Genomic DNA, 15,553 nt, shown 5'->3' with positions numbered 1-15,553 from the left:
TGTATTTTAAAATTATTAGTATTTTAAATTGTATGTGGATGGACATCATTATCATTTCCTGCTATAAAGGCATCATTTTGGAGATATTCCAGAGGTATTACATTGGAAAAATAGAAAGATTAATCAAAATTCAATAGTATTTTATTCAAGAAGTCTTCATAACATCCATTTAAAATACATATATTTTTATTAATAAAGTTAAATTTCCGTTTAGTACTATTGTCTTTGTCTGGGTTCTCTAGAGGAGCAGAACCAGTGAAACGTATATATTAATACATAGAGAGAGATGTACTTCAAGGAAATGGCTGGATTTGTGGGGGCTGCAAGTGGATCAAGTGGCAGGCTGAACACCCCTGCTGGCTCACATTGTTGCAGGGGCTGGAAAATCCAAAATCTGAAGGTCAGGTGATAAGCTGAAGATTTCTGCAGGCTTACATCCCAAGAACCAGAGGTCAGGTGACAAAAAGAGTGCAGGGTAGAGAGAGTGAGATTTGCCAGAACATCCGTTTATATGCTGGAGGCAGGCCACATCCCCAAGGAACCTCACTTTTCAACTTACTGGTTGCTCACATTAGATAGCAAATGGAGGGGCATTACCTTTTGGAAGAACGTATGCCAAACCACTGTGAATTAGAGCCTAGCAAAGTTGGCACATAACGTTAACCATCACAGTCCACTGCTTGTCAGCTTAGCACCCATATGCTTCTCCTTAAACCGTACATAATCTTCCAAATAATCACAATTATAAAGTCATACTAACGCCTAACATGATGCAGCTAAGATATGTATAACTGAAAATATACTAGCCTCTTTTACGTCTTGTATTTTATGATAAGTAATGGGATAAGGGAAGGAAGAAAACAGATATTTGCTATATATATGTATATATATATATATATACATATATATGTACACACACATAAAAAGACAAGGAAGAAATATTCATATAACTATTATAGTCCTCGTATCTGCAACTAGTCACATGGTCTTAGTTGGTATTTAGGGTTACTTTCTCCAACTACCCATTCCATATTCCCATGGCCCTCCACAAGCACCTCAGCTTGTCATGGTTCTTCGCCTGGTGAGGTGACCCAAAACTGTATTCCTTAAGGGTCTGCATCATTAGTATGCATGTTGGAATTGGATTGCTGTACTTTTCCGTTGGCTTTAATCACAAGGCATGGGAATACTAAGAGACACCCTAAGGGTTCTCCTGTATTCCAGACATATTCTTCTTTGCCTCCATTATGCAATATCAGTCTGATTTCCCCTTAGTAATCAGGATCAATCATACCAGCCAATATGCTAACTTCCTTCTTTACTTGTTGATCCAGAGGCATAAGGAGCCTAAAGTGTCCAGGTGGCATTCTTAACTTCCGATTCAATGGAATCAGTATTGTGTCTCCTGATTAGAACATTCTTACCTTAAAGCTAAGATCTATAGACCCACAGAGCATATTATCTTCAGAACAGAAAGCAAAAATTTTGTGAGTCGGTCACTAGGGTTATAGTGAGTGGTGCCACTCCCATTTCCACCCCTTGATTCCTGGACTCATAAATCTTTGCTGTGAGAGAAACAGCACCATACATTGAATGCTAGTTTAGATCACGAAAAGCCTACTAGAGAATATTACCTAGCCCTGCAAGGTATCCCCTATGTGTCTGTCAGTTTGTTGCACTGTGGAGGCTTGCATGTTGCTGTGATGCTGGAAGCTATGCTACCAGTATTAAAATACCAGCAGGTCACCCATGGCAGGCAGGTTTCAGCTGAGCTTCCAGACTAAGACAGACTAAGAAGAAGGACCTGGCAGTCTACTTCTGGAAAGATTTAGCCAGTGAAAACATGAATAGCAGTAGAACATTGTTTGATATAGTGTCCAAAGATGAGCCCCTCGGGTTGGAAGACACTCAAAAGATGACTGGAAGAGCTGCCTCCTCAAAGTAGAGTCGACTTTAATGATGTGGATGGAGTCAAGCTTTCGGGACCTTATTTGCTGATATGGCAAGACTCAAAATGAGAAGAAACAGCTGCAAACATCCATTAATAATCGGAATGTGGAATGTGTGAAGTATGAATCTAGGAAAATTGGAAGCCGTCAGAAATGAAATGGAACACATAAACATCGATACCCTAGACATTAGTGAGCTGAAATGGACTGGTATTGGCCATTTTAAATAGGACAATCATATGGTCTACTACGCCGGGAATGACAAATTGAAGAGGAATGAGGTTGCATTAATCGTCAAAAAGAACACTTCAGGGTCTATCCTGAAGTACAACGCTGTCAGTGATACGATAATATCCATATGTCTACAAGGAAGACCAGTTAATACAACTATTGTTCAAATTTATTCACCAACTACTAAGGCCAAAGATGAAGAAATTGAAGATTTTTACCAATGTCTACAGTCTAAAATTGATCGAATATGCAATCAAGATGCATTGATAATTACTGGAGATTCGAATGTGAAAGTTGGAAACAAAGAAGAACCGGTAGCTGGTAAATAAATGGCCTTTGTGATAAAATGACACTGGAGATCTCACGATAGAATTTTGCAAGACCAATGATTTTTCATTGCAAATACCATTTTTTCACCAACATAAACGGCGACTATACACGTGGACCTCGCCAGATGGAATATACATGAATCAAATCGACTACATCTGTGGGAAGAGATGATGGAAAAGCTCACTATCATCAGTCAGAACAAGGTCAGGGGCCAACTGCAGAATAGACCATCAATTGCTCATATGCAAGTTCAAGTTGAAACTGAAAAAATTTAGAACAAGTTGACAAGAGCCGAAATACAACCTTGAGTATATCCCACCCGAATTTAGAGACCATCTCAAGAACAGATTTAACGCTTTGTATACTAATGACTGAAGAGTAGACTAGCTGTGGAATGACATCAAGGACATCATACATTAAGAAAGCAAGAGTCATTAAAACGACAAGAAAGAAAGAAAAGACCATTACAAGGGTGGAGGGGAGGGAGAGGAGTATTCACTAACTAAATAATAGACAAGAATTATCTTCCATGAAGATAAGGACAACACACACTACAGGGGAAGTCAGCACAACTGGACTAAACCAAAAGCTAAGAAGTTTCCTGAATACAACCAAACACTTCAAGGGACAGAGTAGCAGGGGCAGTGGGTGGGGGTCTGGGGACCACGCTTTCAGGGGACATCTAGGTCAATTGGCATAAGAAAGTTTATTAAGAAAATGTCTGCATCCCACTTTGGTGAGTGATATCTGGGGACTTAAAAGCTAGCGAGCGGCCATTTAAAATGCATCAAATGGTCCCAACCCACCTGGTGCAAAGGAGAATGAAAAGCACCAAAGACACAAGGAAAATTTGAGCCCAGGAGACAAAAGGGCCACATAAACCAGAGACTCCATCAGCCTGAGATGAGAAGAACTAGATGGTGCTTGGCTACCACCAATGACAGCCCTGACAGGGCAGACAATAGAGGGTCCCTCATGGAACAGGAGAAAAATGAGATGCATAACTCAAATTCTAGTAAAAAGGCCAGACTTAATGGTCTGAAGGAGACTGGAGGGATTCCAGAAGACATGTCCCCCGGACTATCTGTTAGCCCAGAACTGAAACCATTTCCGAAGCCAACTCTTCAGACAGAGATTAAACTGAACTATAATATATAAAATGATACTCCTGAACACTGTGCTTCTTAGCTCAAGTAGATACATAAGTCTAAATGGGCAGCTCCCGTCTGGAGGCGAGATGAGAAGGCAGAAAGAGACAGGAGCTGGTTGAACTGACACGGGAAATCTGTGGTGGAAGGGAGGAGTGTGTTGTCAGAGTACGAGGAGAACAACTAGGGTCACATAGCAGTGAGTGTATAAATTTTTGTATGAGAAACTAACTTGAACTGTAAACTTTCATTTAAAGCACAATAAAAAAAATGAAAAAAAAAAAAGAGAAGAGACCAAAACGGATGTCAGAAGAGACTAAAACTTGCTCTTGAACATCGAGTAGCTAAAGGGAAAGGAAGAAATTATGAAGTAAAAGAGTTGAACAGAAGATTTCAAAGGGCGGCTTGAGAAGACAAAGTAAAGTATTAAAGTATTTAAAGTGACATGTGCAAAGACCTGGAGATGGAAAACCAAAAGGGAAGAACATGGTCTGCATTTCGCAAGCTGAAATTTAAGCCTTTAGTTGCAATATTGAAGGATTCTATGGGGAAAATATTTTAAAAACTCAGGAAGTATCAAATGAAGATGGAAGGAATACAAGAGTCACTATACCAAAAAGAATTGGTCAACGTTCAACCATTTCAGGAGGTATTATATGAGCAGGAACCAATGGTATTGAAGGAAGAAGTCTAAGCTACACTGAAGGCATTGGCAAAAAGCAATTCATCAGGAATTGACAGAATACCGGTTCAGATATTGCAACAAATGGATGCAGCACTGGAAGTACTCACTCTTTTATGCCAAGAAATTTGGAAGACAGCTACCTGGCCAACCGACTGGAAGAGATCTGTATTTATGCCTATTCCCAAGAAAGGTGATCCAACTGCATGCAGAAATTATCAGATAATATCATCAATATCACACCCAAGTAAAATTTTGCTGAAGATCATTCAAAAGCAGCTGCAGCAGTATATCTACTGGAAACTGCCAGAAATTCAGAACAGGATAATCCCAGAAGCTGGACTATATGAAGAAGAATGGGGCATCAGGATTGGAGAAAGAATCATTAACAATCTGTGATATGCAGATGATACAACTTTGCTTGCTGAAAGTGAAGAGGACTTGAAGCACTTACTGATGAAGATCAAAGACTACAGCCTTCAGTATGGATTACACCTCAACATAACGAAAACAAAATTCTCACAACTGCACAGCAATAAGCAACATCATGATAAGCAGGGAGGAGATTGAATTGTCAAGGATTACGTTTTACTTGTATCCACAGTCAACATCCAAAGAGGCAGTAGTCAAGAAATCAAAAACATGCACTGCATTGGGCAAATATGCTGCAAAAGACCTCTTTAAAGTGTTGAAAAGCAAAGATGTCACCTTGAAGACTAAGGTGTGCCTGACCCAAGCCATGGTGTTTTCAATCGCCTTCTATGCATGTGAAAGCTGGCCAATGAATAAGGAAGACCAATGAAGAATTGATGCCTTTGAATTGTGGTGCTGGAGAAGAATATTGAATACACCATGGTCTGTCAGAAGAACGAACAAATCTGTCTTGGAAGAAGTACAACCAGAATGCTCCTTAGAAGAAAGGATGGTGAGACTATGTCTCACTTCTTTGGATATATTGTTAGGAGGGATCAGTCCCTGGAGAAGGACATCATGCTTGGTAATGTAGAAGGTTACCGAAAAAGAGGAAGACCCGCAATAAGATGGATTGACACAGTGGCTGCAACAATGGGTTTAAGCATAACAACGATCATGAGGATGGTGCAGGACGGGGCAGTGTTTTGTTCTGTTGTACATAGGGTGAATATGAGTCAGAACCAACTTTATCACACCTAACAACAACAACTGCGAGGTATTGCCACCTAGTTGGCACAGTAATTGTGAATTTAAAAAGCCATTCCATCCAGCTGCTTCAGGATGATGGAGACCATGGCGAGACCAGAGAAATCCAAGAGCATAGGCCCATTGCCACACTTCATTTGCTGTGAAATGACTTCCTTGATCTGAGGCAATGCTGTGTGGAATACCGTTATGGTGGATAAGGCATTCTGTAAGTCCTTGGATGGTAGTTTTACAGAAGCATTGCTGGGAGGGAAGGCAAATCTGTATCCAGAGTAAGTGTCTATCCCAGTGCCATGGATTGATTTGTGTCCCCAAAAAATACATGTAACTTGGCTAAGCCATGATTCCCAGTATTGTGTTGTTGCCCTCCATTTTGTGATCTGATGCAATTTTCCTGTGTGTTGTAAATTTTAATCTCTGCTCGTGGTTAATGATGCAAGATTAGGTTATGTTCAAGAGGATTAAGGTGGGATGCAACACCCTTACTAAAGTCACTTCCCTCATCTGATGTAAGGGGAGTTTCCCAAGGGTGTGGCCTACATCACCTTTTATCTTACAAGAGATAAAAGGAGAGAGAAGAGAAAGAGGAGCTAGGAGCGGAGCACATCTTTGGACCTGGGGTCCCTGCGTTGAGAAGTTTCTAGACCAGGGGAAGATTGACAACAAGGACTTTCCACAGAGTTGACCGAGAGAGAAACCCTTCCCCTGGAGCTGGCACTCTGAATTTGGATTTCTAGCCTCCTAAACTGTGAAGGAGTAAACTTCTGTTTGTTAAAGACATCCACTTGTGGTATTTCTGTTACAGCAGCCCTAGCTAGATACTAAGGCACCCAGTAACAATAAAATGCTGCCCTTACTATGATACAAGTAGTCCAATGTAATCAATCTGCCACCACATTGCTAACTGATTGCCCCAAGGAATGGTGCTCTTGACTTCGACCCAGTCGGCCTTGGTGAGTGGAAGTTCCTGTTGCTGAGTCATTTCATAACCTTCATCCCTGCCACCACGGCCACTTTGTGCATATGTCCATTGGGAAATGACAAGAGTGGCTTGGGAAAGAAGCTTACTGGTATCCACAGAACACATCATCCTATCTACTTGGTTGTTAGTATCCTCCTCCACTGAGATCGAACTTTGTTGAGTATTTACATGAGACAGAAATATTTTCACTTCTTTGTCCCATTCAGAGAGATCTAGCCACACACCTCTTCCCTTACCTCCTTGTCACCAATTTTCCAATCATGTTCTTTCCAATCTCTGACCATCCAGCCAAACCATTGGCTTCAGCCTGTGAATTGGAATACAATTGGACATCTGGCCATTTTCCCTTCCAAGCAAAATGAACAACCTAGTGCAAAGCTTGAAATTCTGTCCGCTGGGAGGTTTTCTCTTTACCGCTGTCCTTCAAGGAAGTCCCAGAAAGGGGCTGCAGTGATGCAACTGTCCATTTTCAAATAGTGCCTGCATATCATGTAGAACCATCTGTAAACTAGGCACCTGTTTTCTCTTTCTCAGTGAACTGATTGTAAGGAACTCCCCATTAGGCAAAGGTGCAGACTGGTGAGGGAAGGTAATGTGGCAGGAGTGGGGACTATGGACTTTTGGTTCACTTTCTCATATAACTTATTTGTGCCTTCAGAGCTTGCTTGTGCCCAATCTCATATATACCACTTTTATTTGATGATAGAGTGGTGCCGTGCACGTCAGACTTTATGCCTCTGTGGGTCAGGCAACACCCAGTTTATGATGGGCAGCTCAGGCCTCATTGTGACTTGGTGGCCCACGATTAGGCATTCAATCTCTGCTAAGGCCCAGTAACAAGCGAAAAGCTGTTTGTCAAAGGAGAGTACTGATTTGCAGAAGATGGCAGAGCTTTGCTCCAAAATCCTAAGGGTCTGCACTATGATTCGCCAATAGAGGCCTGCCAAAGACTCCAAAAGTCATCTCTCTGCCACTGACACTTCAAGCACCATGGGATCAGCTGGGTCACATAACCCAAGTCGCAGGGTGGATTTCATGGCAGCCTGAACCTGTTGCAGAGCCTTCTTCTGGGCCCCTACTCAAAACTAGATTTTTGAGTCACTTGGTGAATAGGCCTGAGTAGCACACCCAACTGAGGGATATGTTTCCTCCAAAATCCAAAGAGACCCACCAGGTTTTGTGCTTCCTTTTTAGTTGTAGGAGGGGCCAGATGCAACAACTTATCCTTCCCTCAGAAGGACTATCTCAACATGTCCCACACCACTGGACTCCTAGAAATTTCACTGAAGTGGAAGGCACCTGAATTTTTGTTAGATTGATTTCCCACCCTCTGGCACACAAATTTCTTAATGATAAGTCTATAGTTGTTAATACTTCTTCATTAGTAGGTCCAAGCAGCATATTGTCATCAATATAATGGATCAGTATTGTCTTGTGGAAGGGAAAGCAATCAACTTCCTTGTGGACTAAATTATGACATAGGAGTGGAGAGTTGATATACCTCTGAGGCAGAACACTGAACGTGTGTTGTTGGCCTTGTCAGCTGAAGGCAAACTGCTTCTTATGTTCTTTAGAAACAAGAATCAAGAAAAAGACATTAGCCAGATCAATAGCTGCATACCAGGTACCAGGAGATGTATTAATTTGCTCAAGCAATTAAACCACATCTGGAACAGCAGCTGCAATTGGAGTCACCATCTGGCTAAGTTTACAATGATCCGCTGTCATTCTCCAATATCCATTTGTTTTCTGCACAGACCAAATAGGTAAGTTGAATGAGGATGTGGTGGAAATTACCATCCCTGCATCCTTCAAGTTGTTGATGGTGGCATTAATCTCTTCAGTCCCTCCAGGAATGCAGTATGGCTTGTGGTTTACTATTTTCCTAGGTAAGGACAGTTCTAAGGGCCCTAGTGGTGCAGTGGTTAAGAGCTTAGCTGTTAACCAAAAAGTTGGCAGTTCAAACCCACCAGCCCCTCCATTGGAAAAGTATGTGGCAGTCTGCTTCTTTAAAGATTTACAGCCTTGGAAACCTTATGGGGCAATTCTATTCTGCCCTGTAGGGTGGCTATGAGTCAGAATTTGACTGGATGGCAATGGGTTTTAGGGGCAGTTATAATGGCTTCCATTTGGCCTTTCCTACCATTATCACCCTTACTTCACATGTCAGGGAGCCACTGTAGGGTTCTGTCAGTTGCTGAGTATGTCTATTCTAATTATGTATTCTGGAATTGGGAAAATAAGTACTGAATGGGTTTGGGTACATACTGGATCCATTTTGAGATGTATCTGAGCTAACACTCTATTAATAATCTGGCCTACATACACTCCTAAGGTTACTGGTGGTCTACAGTGACATTTTAGGTCTCCTGGAATTAGTGTCATTTCAGAACCAGTGCCCAGCAGTCCTTAAAAAGTCTGATTATTTCCTTTTCCCCGATGAACCGTCACTCTCATAAAAGGCCATAAATCCCTTTGTGGAAGGCTTGGAGAAAGATTAACAGTATAAATTACTGGCAATGTAGTGGGGTCCTTCCTCAATGGGACTCAGCCTCTCTTTCATTCAAGGTGTTGTGGGTCTGAAAACTGGCTCAAGTCTGGGAATTGACTGAGGGTGGCTCAAGTCTGGGAATTGATTGAGGGGTTGTGATGCATTACTTTCATAATTTAAGTTAGACTGCTATTCAATTGACCTAGAATTCTTCTGCTTATACAGATCAAGTAATTGTTTAGTAGGTTTCTTCTCATCTATTTCACTCTTAGGGACACCATGACTAAGTAGGTGACTCCATAAATCCACGTGAGCCAGATTATTCTGATTACTGCTTTGAATCCACTGTCCATTATGGCAACCACACTCACTTTGTCTTTGGTTATGCTTATCACCCCAAGATCCAATCACTCTCAATTCAGTAAGGGCAGTTCCTACTGTAACATATGACCTACAGAAAAGAGAAATCACAACTGTCTTCAAGGATGCCAGGGCTCCCTTCACACATTTATTGCTCACAGATATGGTGAAAGGTATGTCCTCTGGGCACTCCCTGGTGGGTCTGTGGGTCCAACATAATATCCACACTAATATTCAATTGCCCTAGGATTTGGAGTATTTTCTTCAACATTATACCAAGATAGTTCTGGCACTTAAACTACATTTAGTTTAGGCCACCTCTTGGTTCATATTTCATTTAATCAACCAAATAAACTATTAGATCCTTTTCTAACCCCAAGAGCTAAAATAGTAAATGAAGAATCTCTGCTTAGCTGGTCCAGATCAATAAATTCAGACTGATCTATCTTTATGTTCCTTATACCATTATCTCACACCCTTAATAGCCATTTCCACACATATTCCCCAGATTTCTGTTTTCATTAGAAAAATCAAGCAGTTCTTTTGGATCATAATCTCATACAGAGAAAATAAAAACAAGGAAGAACTGCCATGTTTAACCCACTGAAGAAAGCCATGAAATACAAAGACCAAGTGATCATGGAATCCTGAATTGCATCCATTTAATCACAGATTCAGTTTATGAAACTTCTTCTCCTGGAATGGACATGTAAGCTCCTATTGGACTGACATTTTATAGAAAATAACTATAAACTCTGGTCAAAACACAACAATAAAAAATAAAATAAATTACTTACAAAGAAGTCACAGGAAAACATACCACATCAGTTCAGAGAAAGTAGCACACACTTAAAAGAAGGGAGTGGCCATGGGTTAGAGTGGGTTTAAGATTTTAGCCTGAGAAAAGTGTAGATAAAACTCTGATATAAAACCCACAGTCTTTATGGCCTGAAAAAACAGACGGCAAATTTTTTGGAAACCACAGCCACTAGAAATTGAGAAGGAATACAGGAAAGGTAAAAGTCAGAGGAATGCTGCCCAATTTTTGTATATAAACTCTGATCCAATAGCTGATTGACTTCCTAAACATGCAAGCATGGGACAGAATCCAAGCACCTCAGCTAAGTAAAAAGCACTGGGATGAGAAGAACCACAGAGATGTGAGATACCATCAAACAGACAGAGTTTCCACTTTGAGTCCAACAAAGTTAGTCGCTTTCTAAAATAACAACACAATAAAAATAAAAACTGTTCAGTATCCAAAGCCTCCATAACATAATATTCACAATATCTAGCATACAATCTAAAATTAATCTTTATGTAAAGAAACCAGAAAATATGAACTTATTTCAATAGGAAAATTGATCAACAGAGACTGATGTCTAGATAACACAGATGGCGGAATTAGCTGACAGGAATTTTAAACCTTTTTTTTTATAACTAGGATTGATAAGGTAATGTAAAATGTGTACATAACAAATGAAAAGATAGTAAATGATCAGCAGAGAAATAGAAACAACCTAAAAGAAACAAATAGAATTATCTGAAACAATATTTCTGTATTTTCAGATACAATAGAAGTGTTTTCTATAGGCGGTATAGCAGCTTATTCATCATAGAAACGTATATTCTGGGTCACTGCATTCAATCTTCTATGATATTCAATCTTATTCTAAAATTTGAAGCTGTGGGTGGTCTCTAGGAGGTGACTGTGACTTCTTGGAACTGAGGGTAGCCTCCAGCCAATAGCCAGCAAGAAGCTGACCTCTCAGTTCTACAGCCACAATGAGATAAATTCTTCCAAAAATCTAAAAGAGTTTGTAATTGGTTCTCTTCCCGGTCAAGCCTCCAAGATGACAAGTGACACCTTGATTGCTCCCTTGTGTGACCCTAAGCAGAGGACTGAGCTAAGTCATGCCCAGACTCCTGATCCAAAGAAACTATAAGATAATAAACGCTTACCTTTATAAGGCACTAAGTTTATGGTAATTTGTTAGGCAACAACAGAAATCTGATACTGTGCCTCATACAGTTGTATTTTTCAATTAGATTATATTTTTTAATTAGATTGTATTTTTCAATTAGATCCATCTTTATATATGCTTACTGATTAAAGTTAGCTATATCCTTGATGGTCTTTCTTGGTTTCCAAGGTAGTTTATTATAATCATAATTAAATTTTTTAATGGAAGTTTGCCAGAGTATTCAAGAAATGTTCCCTTAAAATTACTTTATGTGAACAAAAGTTTCTTTCAGTTTCTATGTATTTCACTCTCTTTTCTTTTTTACCTGCCACTACAAGCATATTTATTTTTTCTTGGATTTGTCTCATATTATTTCAAGGAAATATTTCATTTATATTAAGTTTATTTTATAGAGATATGGAGGAATGATTTCTATGCTTTTCACTTTTCAAATACTTTCACCCACATGGTGACACAGCAAGACTTCCTATCTCAATGCCACCTCCACTCACCAGTAGATGTAGCTAACTTTCTGCTCTGCTGATCATTCTTCCAGAGTAATCTAATTTTATGCTTTGGTGGATGAACGAACTAAACCCATTCTTTGCTTCACAGAAAAGCTTGAAGAAACAGCATTCCTGATGGAACACAATAAAGATTCACTCAAGAGAATGGGAAAGTACATTTTTGGAGCTGTTCTTTCTCTTCATGTCACCTTTCATAACAATTATTATAAAATGTGATAATCAAAGAGATAAGAATCTTGAATATACACCTTTATATGTCTGAAATCTTGAAGTAATTAACTCATCAAAAGTTTAAAATGATAATATTCAAAGTTGTATTTCTAGACCTAAGAAATATAGTGTGAAACAATAAATATAAATTCACAGATTCAACAAACATATTTGGGTACATAGAGTGATGTAGGAAATATGAATAAGACAAAGTTATTATCCTAAGGGAATGTATACACTATAAGAAAAACCAGGATACAGTGATGGCAAAAATACACACTAGACGCCTCTAAGAAAATTTAAACAGAAGTTGATAAGATTCCAGAGATAAAAAACAAGGCTAATTATAAATAAACATATACTATAAAATTAGTGTCAGAAAGACAACCGAAAATACTATAAGCAAATATGAAAAAATATATTTTTGTCAGTTTAAGAGCCAAGCTACCTGTTTCCATAAGCAATGATCTATGATATATGGTAGTGATATTATTTGCATCATAAAATCTTAATTTGTTATGTGTTTGTGTGTGTTTTATATATATATGTATATATATATTTAGGCCATATGTGTAAATGTATAACTTGATTTTTTTGAAAATAATCATATTGTTCGGTTGACTTCAGATACATAATTTAAATTATTTTACTAAATTACCAAAATATAAAGATTTTATGGATTTCATACAGAGACATATATAGCTGACATTTTCTCTATATTAATAAAATATGATTATTATTACATATCAATATGCAAGGTCCATTTTCACTGATTATAAATCCCAGTGACTAATTCTAAAGTATTTCATCTGTCCTTGTATGTGTTTACTGATTAAATTTAGTTATAGCCTTTGTGGTCTTTCTTGGTTTCTAAGATAGTTTTATTATAATCATAATTTATTTTTTTAACTGAAGTTTGCCAGAATATTCAAGAAATGTTAGCTTAAAAATTTCTTTATGTGAGCAAAGGTTTTCCATCACTTCAAGTTATTCTGGTATTTAGAACTCTCATTTGGTCTTGTTAAACAAGGAATGCTTCTTTTATTATAAATTAGTTAATTACATTTATTTTCTCTGAGATAGAATTGTCTATGGTCTCCCTGACACACATACTAATCATACATGGACATCTTTTAACATCCTGGGGTTTCTTATTTCATTTCTCAACCACACTTTCGTGTGTGGGACAGAGGTGAGGGAGAGAGAGAAACAAAACTGGTATCTTGAGAAGTTCAAAACATGAACAATTTACTCATTTTGATTCGTGGTACTTTTAATAATATTGACAAAAATATTTTCTTCTCATCTTTGCTCTGGTTCGTTCTGACATATAGATTTTATTTCACATATCTTAATGTGACACTTTTCAAAATATATGAATTTCTTCAATTACTCTCTCGTTGAGGAAAAAAAAACATTAAACATATGTTCATGCATGTGAACAGAGGATCCAGTTATTAAAGCTTTCCCGTAACTCTAATCCTTTCAAATTCAGATTTTCTCACTACAAACCCTGGCATCTTACTAGAACGCTATAGCCTTAGTATAAAGGAAACCCTCCCAGGAAACTCCACAGGCAAAAAAAAGACAAAAGTTTCCTAAAATAGGTAAATAGTTATGTAATAGTTGATTAAAAACAAGATTATATGTTAGGATTAGAAAGCTGATAAAACCAGGGCAAAATGGTAGAGTTTTAATATCAACATTGCCCTTGATTACTGTGGCAGATTGTATTTTCCAAATATATATCTTTAAAATATGCATATTTCCAAATGTGTATCCTACATGGTCTCCTTAATGTAATGTTAGTTATTGTTGAATTGTCTCCAACTCCTGGCAACCCCATGTATAAAAGAATGGAACATTGCGTGCCTCTGTGCTATTTTCATGATCGTTGGTGTCCTCAAGTCCATTGTTTCAGACACAGTGCATTTTGAATGCCTTCCAACCTAGTAGGCTCATCTTCCAGCATATATCACACAGTATTTTGTTGTGGTCCATAAGATTATCATTGGCTAATTTTTGAAAGTAGGTAATAAGGCCTTTCTTCCTTGTCTGTCTTAGTCTGGAAGCTCTGCTGCAACCTGTCCGCCATGGGTGACTCTTGGTACTTGAAACACCAGTGGCATAGTTTCCAGCATCATAGCAACATGCAAGCCACCAAAGTATGGCAATGTAATGTAATGTAATGTAATGTAATGTTGACTTTCTTGTTCTGGGTGGGATCTTAAGACAACTTCAAACAATACAGTATGGGAGAAGTGACAGTATATGACTCCCAAGGCTAGCTAATTAAAGGGATAAAGATTTTAATTAGGACACTCTTTCTCTTGGGACATGCATCTTGGGAGCCTTAGGTCAATACATAAGAAGCTTAGCTATGCTGAAGATACCATGTTGAAAAGATCATATGTGTAGAATATACTGAGATGGACAGAGAGCTCTAGGAGCTCCAGTCAGGTGCTTAATATATGAATCAATTACCTTTGAGATGAATCCAACATCAAGCCTTTGGGGAGCATCAGGTGATAACAAATGATAAAAAGACAAGCTGTCCTTAATGAGCCCTGCCTGAATTGCACATTAAGAGATCAAAATAAGTGCTGATTTTTTTATAACAACTTTATTGATGGATACTTGACATGTCTATACAGTTCACCCATTTCAACTGTACATTTCAATAGTATTTAGTATATTCACCAAGTTGTGCAACCATCCTCACAATTAATTTTAGAATATTTTCATTACCCCACAAAGAAACCCCATATCCATTAGGAATCACTCCCATTGCCCTCAATCTCCCCGGCCAAAGGCAACCACTGTTCTGCTTTCTGTTTATATAGATTTCCTTCTTCTGAGCTTATAAATGAAATCATACACTATGTGATCTTTGGGATTGGATTATTTCACTTGGCATAATGTTTCCATGACGTTCATGTTGTAGCCTGTATCAGTAGGTTATTTCTTTTCATTGCCAAATAATATTACACTATGTGGATACAGCAAATTTTACTTATCCACTCATCAGTTGATGTACATTTGGATTGTTTTTGCTATTATAAATAATTTATCTGTCAACATTTGTGTACAAGTTTTTGGTGGACATATATTTTTATTTCTCTTGGATATATATGTAGCAATAGAGTTACTGGATAATACTCTAAAATATATATTTAATGTTTTAAGGAGCTGCTAGATTGTTTCCCAAAGTTGCTTCACCATTTTATATTTCCATCAACAATGAATTATGGTTCCAATTTCTCCACATAGTCACCAACACTTTTATTGTGTGTCTTTTTTTATTATTATTGTTATTATTATAGCCATCCTAGTTAGTGTGAAGTGGTATCTCATTGTGGATTTGATTTGCATTTTACTGATGACTAATGATATTGAACATCTTTTTCATGTGCTTATTGTCAATTTGTATAGCTTCCGTGGAGAAACTTCTACTCAAACTCTTTTGTCTTTTTCAAAAATCTGTGCTCTTCAAGAACATT

General features: G+C 38.2%; 1 pseudogene; it reads right to left on the bottom strand.

The window, feature by feature from the left end:
* Positions 1–1,438: 1,438 nt before the first annotated feature.
* LOC111822903 (uncharacterized) lies at positions 1,439–14,841 on the bottom strand (annotated as a pseudogene).
* Positions 14,842–15,553: the final 712 nt, after the last annotated feature.

This window comes from Trichechus manatus, unplaced genomic scaffold (assembly GCF_000243295.1).
Source record: "Trichechus manatus latirostris isolate Lorelei unplaced genomic scaffold, TriManLat1.0 scaffold00229, whole genome shotgun sequence".
NCBI lineage: Eukaryota > Metazoa > Chordata > Mammalia > Sirenia > Trichechidae > Trichechus > Trichechus manatus.
The sequence above is the reverse complement of the archived record's forward strand: the minus strand, read 5'-3'. Positions and strand labels throughout refer to the sequence as shown.